The sequence below is a fragment of the Salvelinus alpinus genome, chromosome 2, assembly GCF_045679555.1.
Source record: "Salvelinus alpinus chromosome 2, SLU_Salpinus.1, whole genome shotgun sequence".
NCBI classification, from domain to species: domain Eukaryota; kingdom Metazoa; phylum Chordata; class Actinopteri; order Salmoniformes; family Salmonidae; genus Salvelinus; species Salvelinus alpinus.
The window spans coordinates 114583472-114594326 of record NC_092087.1 but is presented as its reverse complement, the minus strand read 5'-3'; the positions used below and the strand labels follow the sequence as shown (position 1 = coordinate 114594326).

The following is a 10855-nucleotide window of genomic DNA, read 5'->3' as shown; positions in this document are numbered from 1 at the left end:
GTTCTTCAAATTGAAACTGGGGGGGAACCCCTAAAAGTTACTTGAAGAACCTTTTGTGGGAACCCCTATAAGTTCTTTGAAGAACCCCTTATCATGGTTCCTCAAAGAACCTTTTGGGGTTCCTTTTTTTTAACTCCCTGTCCACCACTCCATTATAAAAACATATTTTAATAATAACAATATTGACTTAAATAATTAATTGTTTATTTAGTGGCACCACAAATGTGAATTAATATTTAACAAACAATTTACCAAACAAAACTTAGATAAATAAACTTTTCTGCAGACAAGTCAGACCATAATAAATAATATATTTACTTTGTATAGCGCTTTTCATGACATTTAAAATATATAAAATAATGATGTACAATAAAAACAACGTACATTAAAAATGAATCATAGGTAAACTAACAATATTGTAGACTTGATGCTAAATACAGATTTTTCCGCTTTAGTGTGTATATCATATCCACTTAGTAATGTTAGGAAGTTTGCCATCTTTATGACCGGCCCTGGTAACTTCACCCCAACTTATCTTATCCCCAGAACACAGTATCTTAAAAGTAAGTTTTTCTGACATTTTTTGGGGAAATTTAAGGGAAAATAGAAAATACAGCCCTAGCAGAGCCTCAAGACCCATGGGGACGTCCTCGAGGACGTGGATGTTCTCCCCATCAAAGGCCAGCAGGATTTCACTCTCATGGTGAAATGGATTTCCGCTGATGGTCTTTTTGTCTATATCCATTCCATGGACTTGATTCATTTCTGAGAAGATCTGAAAAGATCATTTGCACACATTTGTATGCTAATAGATGTCAGTTTGTATTGACTGCTATGTAGGTTAAATGTACACTTCAAATGCAGCTGTCCTACAACAGATCTGTACCTTCTTCTTGATCCCAATTGCATTGTGTCCATGTTCTGTCCTATAAGGATTTCAAAGGAGGAGAAAATGTGTCAGAGAATAGTCTTACTATAGTCTTACATTTACATTTACATGTAAATGTAAATGTAAATGTCTTACAAGCATTAATCTATATATATATATATTAAATACATATTGAAAGATAAATGGCATCAACATACAATTGAATGCAAAATAGAAGAAAATATTGGAGAAAGCACTAGCCAATACAGTACTGCCATACAGTAACAGGACTGCCATACAGGCCTAATATCACATTTCAAGATATCTTTGTACACAAATTGTTCAATATTTTATCAAGCTGACTCGAAAGATTACACACAACATTTTGCTGCGTGGCAATACTGTGTTTGGATTTTAAAGGGCATTTATACAAAAGAGGTAGTCTAGACACTGTATTAATACCATTATGCATTTGAATCCATCTACAGCTACCATCTAAGATATTAATTTCCCTCCACAAGGGGGCGGACATGTAACGTTTCCAAAATGGGATAGTATTGTCCATGTAACGTTTCCAAAATGGGATAGTATTGTACATGTAACGTTTCCAAAATGGGATAGTATTGTCCATGTAACGTTTCCAAAATGGGATAGTATTGTCCATGTAACGTTTCCAAAATGGGATAGTATTGTCCATGTAACGTTTCCAAAATGGGATAGTATTGTACATGTAACGTTTCCAAAATGGGATAGTATTGTACATGTAACGTTTCCAAAATGGGATAGTATTGTCCATGTAACGTTTCCAAAATGGGATAGTATTGTCCATGTAACGTTTCCAAAATGGGATAGTATTGTCCATGTAACGTTTCCAAAATGGGATAGTATTGTACATGTAACGTTTCCAAAATGGGATAGTATTGTACATGTAACGTTTCCTAAATGGGATAGTATTGTACATGTAACGTTTCCAAAATGGGATAGTATTGTACATGTAACGTTATGGCCTCTTGTGAGTTAATAGTATTGCATGCTGTAGCAGGCTATATAAAGAGGAAGACCTCCATTGACGATTCAGTTCGTTGTAACATCTCGTCTGGACAGGTCACCGTCCTTAGTTAGTTAGTTAACGTTAGCTAGTTCATTATCACAAAAGTGAGAACTGCTCTAGATTGGAAACTTACGTTAATGAGTGTAAAGCCATGTTGGCTTTATGGAAACGATATACAATATATGGGAAAGAATATAGTTGAGGGAAATAATCCAAACCTAGTTGTGCCTAGTTAGGACATAACGTTAGCTAGCTAGATAACGGTACTGTACTGTAGCTCATACAACGCCGACGGTCAAACCCGGCTTTCTAATATTTACGGTAATTAACTATAGTAACGTTATGGAAGATGTTCACAGAAAACCATAATTGTCTTTGTTATTCATTATTAGTATGTTATACTATTATATAAATTATTTCGAGACATATTCAGAGGCAAACATCAACCCAACTTAACCTTTTTAACTTGTTGTCGCATCCAAACTTGTCACCATCGTTTTCAGTTGTAATTGCGAAGTTCCCGGAAGAAGTCCAGCAACAACGGAGGTTCCTCGATGAACCCACCTTCTAACAAGTTCTTTGAAGAACCTTTTGGGGCTGTTTTTCATTGACCAAGAACCCTACGGTTCTTAGGGGATCTGAGAACAACTCCAGTTGAACCCTTCATTTTTAGAGGTGTAGTCGGCTCTATTTACTCTCAGATTCAAAACATGATGATTAGCATCAACGATCAAGTCAGCTGCTGCTGCTCCAATACAGTATGAGGTGAGACGGTGAACTGACGTTGAACCGGGCAGTCAGCTGCTGCTGCTCCAATACAGTATGAGGTGAGACGGTGAACTGATGTTGAACCGGGCAGTCAGCTGCTGCTGCTCCAATACAGTATGAGGTGAGGCGGTGAACTGATGTTGAACCGGGCAGTCAGCTGCTGCTGCTCCAATACAGTATGAGGTGAGACGGTGAACTGACGTTGAACCGGGCAGTCAGCTGCTGCTGCTCCAATACAGTATGAGGTGAGACGGTGAACTGATGTTGAACTGGGCAGTCAGCTGCTGCTGCTCCAATACAGTATGAGGTGAGACGGTGAACTGATGTTGAACTGGGCAGTCAGCTGCTGCTGCTCCAATACAGTATGAGGTGAACTGACGTTGAACCGGGCAGTCAGCTGCTCCAATACAGTATGAGGTGAGATGGTGAACTGACGTTGAACCGGGCAGTCAGCTGCTGCTGCTCCAATACAGTATGAGGTGAGACGATGAACTGACGTTGAACCGGGCAGTCAGCTGCTGCTGCTCCAATACAGTATGAGGTGAGACAATGAACTGACGTTGAACCAGGCAGTCAGCTGCTGCTGCTCCAATACAGTATAAGGTGAGACGATGAACTGACGTTGAACCGGGCAGTCAGCTGCTGCTGCTCCAATACAGTATGAGGTGAGACGGTGAACTGATGTTTGAACTAGGCAGTCAGCTGCTGCTGCTCCAATACAGTATGAGGTGAACTGACGTTGAACCGGGCAGTCAGCTGCTCCAATACAGTATGAGGTGAGACGGTGAACTGACGTTGAACCGGGCAGTCAGCTGCTGCTGCTCCAATACAGTATGAGGTGAGACGGTGAACTGACGTTGAACCGGGCAGTCAGCTGCTGCTGCTCCAATACAGTATGAGGTGAGATGGTGAACTGACGTTGAACCGGGCAGTTAGCTGCTGCTGCTCCAATACAGTATGAGGTGAGACGGTGAACTGACGTTGAACCGGGCAGTCAGCTGCTGCTGCTCCAATACAGTATGAGGTGAGACGGTGAACTGACGTTGAACCGGGCAGTCAGCTGCTGCTGCTCCAATACAGTATGAGGTGAGACGGTGAACTGATGTTGAACTGGGCAGTCAGCTGCTGCTGCTCCAATACAGTATGAGGTGAACTGACGTTGAACCGGGCAGTCAGCTGCTCCAATACAGTATGAGGTGAGACGGTGAACTGATGTTGAACCGGGCAGTCAGATGCTGCTGCTCCAATACATTATTAGGTGAGACGGTGAACTGACGTTGAACCGGGCAGTCAGCTGCTGCTGCTCCAATACAGTATGAGGTGAGACGATGAACTGACGTTGAACCGGGCAGTCAGCTGCTGCTGCTCCAATACAGTATGAGGTGAGACGGTGAACTGACGTTGAACAGGGCAGTCAGCTGCTGCTGCTCCAATACAGTATGAGGTGAGACGGTGAACTGACGTTGAACCGGGCAGTCAGCTGCTGCTGCTCCAATACAGTATGAGGTGAGACGGTGAACTGATGTTGAACTGGGCAGTCAGCTGCTGCTGCTCCAATACAGTATGAGGTGAACTGACGTTGAACCGGGCAGTCAGGCTGCTCCAATACAGTATGAGGTGAGATGGTGAACTGACGTTGAACCGGGCAGTCAGCTGCTGCTGCTCCAATACAGTATGAGGTGAGACGGTGAACTGATGTTGAACTGGGCAGTCAGCTGCTGCTGCTCCAATACAGTATGAGGTGAACTGACGTTGAACCGGGCAGTCAGCTGCTCCAACACAGTATGAGGTGAGACGGTGAACTGATGTTGAACCGGGCAGTCAGCTGCTGCTGCTCCAATACAGTATGAGGTGAACTGACGTTGAACCGGGCAGTCAGCTGCTGCTGCTCCAATAAAGTATGAGGTGAGACGGTGAACTGACGTTGAACTGGGCAGTCAGTCATTCATTCTGTACTATGAGTCTGGTCTAACATTGTTACTGCACATTGTGGTGGAAATTCTAACCAATCAGGAAAGACTTTATCATTTCTTCAAACAATCAACCTTTATTTGATAAGAATTGCAATAATGTAGCTGGTCAGCCCTACACTCTGAGGTGGAAGGCCGAGAGCTCGATGACACAAGGAGTTCAGAAGCCTTATATAGTCAAACTATCTTGTGCATATAGAAAACACGTGATCTTGGTATGTGTACATGTGTGTAGAACGAGACACAGACTAACTGGGAATTGGTCGTCTCGTTCTGTAGCAACAGATAGTTATTCTAGTTTTCCAGTGAGGTGTCAAAACAACAGGAAATCACTCTAGACACAGTTCCTCTGAAGTAGATCAACGATTCCCTGAATTTTGGCAAGCAAGCGCCTTTGGCCTGTCTGCCCAGAGGGTGTGTCTAGAACTAGTCTAGAGATAAATCAGATCCAGCCTGAACTGTGTGATGTTGTAGGGAGTTGTAGTTTCTCTAGAGATAAATCAGATCCAGACTGAACTGTGTGATGTAGTAGGGAGTTGTAGTTTCTCTAGAGATCAATCAGACCCAGACTGAACTGTGTGATGTAGTAGGGAGTTGTAGTTTCTCTAGAGATAAATCAGACCCAGACTGAACTGTGTGATGTAGTAGGGAGATGTAGTTTCCAACAGGCCAATATTCTACATAGTTTAGCTCATAAAACGTAATTAACTACAATGACCATAATCCATTGCGTGCCTACTTGTCTTGTCTCGCATTTCACTACAATAACAACTGACTGTGACCTATAACATTTGATTTATGAAGGTAATGTGTGTAAAATGTACTTTTCCCCACATCTCTTTATATTGCTTATGCATATTCGGTGGCCTGACTGCGTCAAAGGCCCATCCTGGTAGATCTGAACCTAATGCAGCTTGGAGTGATCGGATGACAGAAGTGTTTTATATAATATAACTAAATGTGTTTCTTTCTGTGTTGCAGGGGCAGTCATGAAATGGAACAGCAAGGCCACAGAACATGACATAATAAGCAGAGCTGTGGGAGACCACCTCAAGCCCCTGGTAGAGCCGGGGGTGGTGTTTACCACTCCACCACACCTTCAGCAGGCAGGAAAAGTGATACTGTTTTTCATACTAAGATGGACCAAGAGTCTGTTGATTGGTCAGTCATTGGATTCATTTGTTGAAATCAAATCAAGCTTTATTTATACAGCACATTTCAGACATGGATGCAACACAATGGCTTCTCAGGAAAAAACAATGAAAATAAACAGGAATATTTAGTACACAAACATAAGAGGATAAAAAACAATAATACCAACTTAAAGACTAATGAGCATCCTAAGGAAATGCCATTGATTAAAATATAAAAATATCCAATCCAAAAATATAAGCTTGTTTTTTAAGATGGGCTCTGAAAGTCACTATGGGGTGACCAATGAAAGTTGACTAGTGTTAGGAATTTTGTTAATAAATAATTAAAACAATTTCTAGCTTTAGATAAAACTATAACTAATTGAACTCTGCACGCCTGTTGAAAAGAGATTTGTGTTGTGGGTCATAAAATAAGCAGAAAGGGTCGTTAAACTATGGTTGAACTGACCCAACTGGCCCTGAGGTGTTTAGATAAGGCTGTGGGTAACTTTTTAGGTCTTCCATTATCTTGAGTTGTCTGCTAAAGTGGTAATAAATTATAGTGAGCCTTCAGGAGAATATATTATATTGTGTGTCATGTGTGTGCGCTGGGAAGTTGTAACGAACTTTTGAACCTGTTTTCTATTAGTCAGGACAAGGAGACTTATTCTGTAACCTATGACGTCATATATTGTATATAAACCTGTTGTTTATGATCAAATGGTAGCGTGCTCCGAGAGTAAACACTATTATCTCATTTTAATAAGACTGTATCCTGTCTAATTTATGTTAATAAGTATCTTACAAACAACAACTAGTAACAAGAACTGGGACATAAAATACACCCACCATGAGACCCACTGAATTTGCCCAAGAAGAGGCAAACAAAAGAAAAACCCACAACAAACTTAGACAGAAAGTGGAACAACTAAAGGTGTTGACTCTCCACATCTATCAAGACAACTGGAGCACTGGGCCAGACACTCTTAAATAGAACCTGGACCAGCACAGGTGAAACACCTTCCCACTAACGAGATGGACAAGCCAGCACAGGTGTAACACATACAGACTAACGAGGTGACACCAATCAGTGCACCCTACATGCTAACGAGCTATACGTGCTGAAATCCAACCTCAAAACATAAATGGAAAAACCAAAGACTGTAACACCTTCCCCCTTAAGACAACAAATATATCCTATATTTTTGTTGGACAACAGAAAACAATTTCCATTTCACATTATCAACTACAATGCTTCACCAATACAATATAAACATGGTGTCTACTGGCTGTCAACAATTAAAAACAAGAAAAAATATATAATTTTTTCCCACAAGCTTCTAGAACTCTCGTCCACTTGGAACGAGCCCAAGCAAAACTCATCTCCAATACTCCGTGCAGTCATCTCCGTGCAGTCAAAATAAATTGTGATCATGGTAACTCACTGGCTAAACGCAAAACACAAATCTTTTTGACTGCCCACCCTTGAGATAATCAGCAACCAAGTTGTCCTTACCACAGGACATGTCTGATTTCAAGAGGAAACTCCTGCAATAACCATAGTAACTTTCCAAATCACTGCGGAGCTTCTCTCTCTTTTCAGAGTTCACTCGATAGGCATGTTGTTGGATCGGGGCCCAGTCCCCAATGTCATGCTCTAGTACATTTGGGTTAGCACATCTGAGAATGAATCCTGATATTCTAAAAGCAGGGCAACATTGTCAATATAATTGTACCAAACAATTGTCAGTTGGTTGCATGAATAAATATCATTACTAAATGCTACATGAAATGTAAATATGAAATATTTGATTGCATAGTCATATTTTCAACGTCTTTTCAATTACATTTTGCTAGGTGGGATAGCCCAATGTCAAAACACAGTTTTAAAGTGTCAAAATCAATAACCAATTTGCAGAAACAGTTTGGGATAAATTGAAAACCTAAACATAACATGTGCTATTTACACAAACATCTGCCACAATAATCGTTTAAAAAAAAGCACCTTATAAATTGCACAAGCACCAAAAATGCTGCTGTTTTGACAAGTAATCACTGATCACTGATATCGATTAGGGGGAAATCAGGTTGTTCGTGCTGTTGAAACTGTCAACTAAAAAAACACATGGAAATGGGAGATATCTTTTATCTCACTGATTAGAGGACAACATGCAGAAGACAGTCAGCTACATTCTGGAGTGACGCATTTAAATTTAGGGGTCGCTAAACAAAGGAACGCAACACTTATTTGTCATCACTCATCGATATAATGCTAAAATCATTTGTGCGAGAGGAGGGAGATGAGGTTGCACGTCCTGTTAAAACTAACAGCTCAAAAACCACCCGAATCTGGGAATAATGTGTACATCCCTGGTTAGAGGACAATTTGTAGAAAACAGCTTGCTACAATTTGAAGTGTTGCATTTTTATTCAAGTGGGTCACCAACGTGGTAAGTTTAACAACTCTTTTTGTTACTGACTTTGTTAAATCACATAAATAGTACTCTTCCAATTCAGAGCCTGGATTTTCCCCCTGAGGCTAATATCCATATCATGTTGAAATCAATAGAACAGGGGAAAAACGTTTAGGCTTCTACATTGTGACATCATTAAAATACTCCTTCTACATTGGTAAAAATATTCTACATTGTGACATCATTTCATTGATATCATGAAACAACCCCATGTATTTTATGATGTTTGATCAGAGATCTTTTATCAGAGTACCTCTTCCCACATTGATTACAGCTATGCGGTTTCTCTCCTGTGTGTGTTCTCTGGTGTACAGTCAGTTCCCCAGATGTAACAAAACTCTTCCCACATTGAGAACAGCTAAAAGGTTTCTCTCCTGTGTGTATTCTCTTGATGATTTATGAGAAAAGTATCGTCCAACTCTGGGGTATCTCACTGCACCCTCAAATGCCATGTTTTGAAATATACAGACAGACAGATTAAAAGTAATTTTACATTGTATAACTGTACTTCTGACAGCCAACTTTCTAAGTCCGCCCATAACTTTATGACATTAAAACATTCCCAGAAGGATTATTGAGTCATTGTTAGTTTTACACTGAAGACATGACTCTGCCGTTGTGCTGTAGAATTTGTGAATTTTGTCTCTTGTATAATAAGGGACTATCATTTGTCCCAACATCACAGGCCACAGACTTTGATGCAGTTAAAGACTTCCAAAAGTGTTTCCGCAGTTTAAGATCAACTGAGTTTTTTAAAATGGGGTTTCTCCCTGTGCACCTGCCAATGTAAATCCATTGAACGAGACAAGTTACCAGACAGGACATATTGCTAATGTTCTTCCCATTGATAACCTGAATGACAATTAACTTGTGGGCGGTTGTGGGGATGACGTCCTATTCGATGACGTCGTCCATCGGGATTCCCCAAAAAAGAAGACGCTCTGGATTGATCACTGGAGTCAGATGTGAAGGAGGAGGTTGACCATCAGGAGTCAGATGTGAAGGAGGAGGTTGATCATCAGGAGTCAGATGTGAAGGAGGAGGTTGATCATCAGTGAACCTCAAGGATTGTGGCTGGGCTGGCGTTTCCACTTCCAGCTTGGTCATATATTTTGATACATTGAATGTTGATACTGTGAAACTATGTTATATATTTGTTCCTCCTGTTTCATGAAGTGATGTCACTAAGTACTGCCCCTATATATACAATGCATTCAGAAAGAATTCAGACCCCTTCACTTTTTCCACATTTTGTTACGTTACAGCCTTATTCTAAAATTGATTCAATCATTTTTTTCCCTCATCAATCTACACAATACCCCATAATGACATCACAATACCCCATAATGACAAAGCAAAAACAGGTAAATAAATGAAAAAAATTGATTTTCTTTATAAAACAAGGACATTTCTAAGGGACCCCAAACCTTTGAATGGTAGTGTACATCTACATGATGTATTTTTACACCATGTAGGAGCAGTATGGACCTAGTCTGTTCAATATATACATCTACATGATGTATTGTTACACCACGTAGGAGCAGTATGGACCTACAGTAGCTTGCTAATTATTTAGATTTAGTTTGAGTTAATGAAACTGCCTTAAATGTGCAGTAGTAAACGTTTTTTTATTCGCACTAATCAATCAACACATTCCGGCCTTTGTATGTCTCAATATAATAGTATTATTGAATTAAATCCGTTTCAAATAATCTTTGTCTGAAAATAAAATATGATCCTCAACTGCGTTTCCCCTCCAGTCAGCAGACGGCGATGTGCGTCTTTCAGGCGACGCTGCCAGCGTGACGTATAATCTAGTGGACGGTTCTTCAGAAACAGCTCGTCACCCACCTCGGTAGCTTGCTAGCCAACATAGCCGAAAGATTCAAGTTATTTATACGCTTTCGGTGTATATTAGCTGCTGTGTTTTCGACACACTTCGGTCGTATCTACTTGTTAACCTATTTAATATTACGTTATTTTGTATTAGTCAGCTATAGTAGCTGGCTGGTTAAATTAGCACTAGGCTAGTCGCTAATGATAGCTAGCTAGCTAACATCCCCGACCATGAGCTCCCTAAACTTCTCCCCTCTTGTTAAAGAAGAGGTGGTCTGCTGGACGGAGAAAGAAGCTCTGGGGCTGAACATTGTCGTGAAAGAGGAGGAGGAAGAAGAGGTTGTCACAGTAAAACAAGAGGTAGAGGGTGAGGCTGTTACATTGAAAGAAGAAGAGAAAGACGTTTCAGTGAAAGAAGAGGAAGACGAGTTCAGAGTGAAAGAGGTGGAAGATGTTACTGTGAAAGAAGAGGAGGAAGAAAAAGAGGAGGATGCCGTTTTTGGAGTGAAGAAGGAAGGGGAGGGTGGAGCTCACACTGATAGATGAAGAGGGGGAGATAGGAGATCTGAGTAACACCAGTAAGTACCGCCTTAAATTTGTTTTTAACTTTGGGTATTCAGAGTTGGCTCGTCAATACCTCTTCAACGGAGGGCCCAGGATGATGACTGATATGTCTAGAATCAGACGACGTAGAGAACAAGCTACCCCTTGTTTTCTCAGTTCCGTTTCCAAAAAGTGACTTAACATATATATTT

The 10855-nt window shown here is 40.7% G+C and overlaps 1 protein-coding gene across 2 annotated transcripts in view; it reads right to left on the bottom strand.

The window, feature by feature from the left end:
- LOC139548169 (zinc finger protein 135-like) overlaps window positions 1-10855 on the bottom strand; it is a 263034-nt gene that overhangs the window by 168367 nt on the left and 83812 nt on the right. The gene's annotated exons all lie outside the window — the stretch shown is intronic.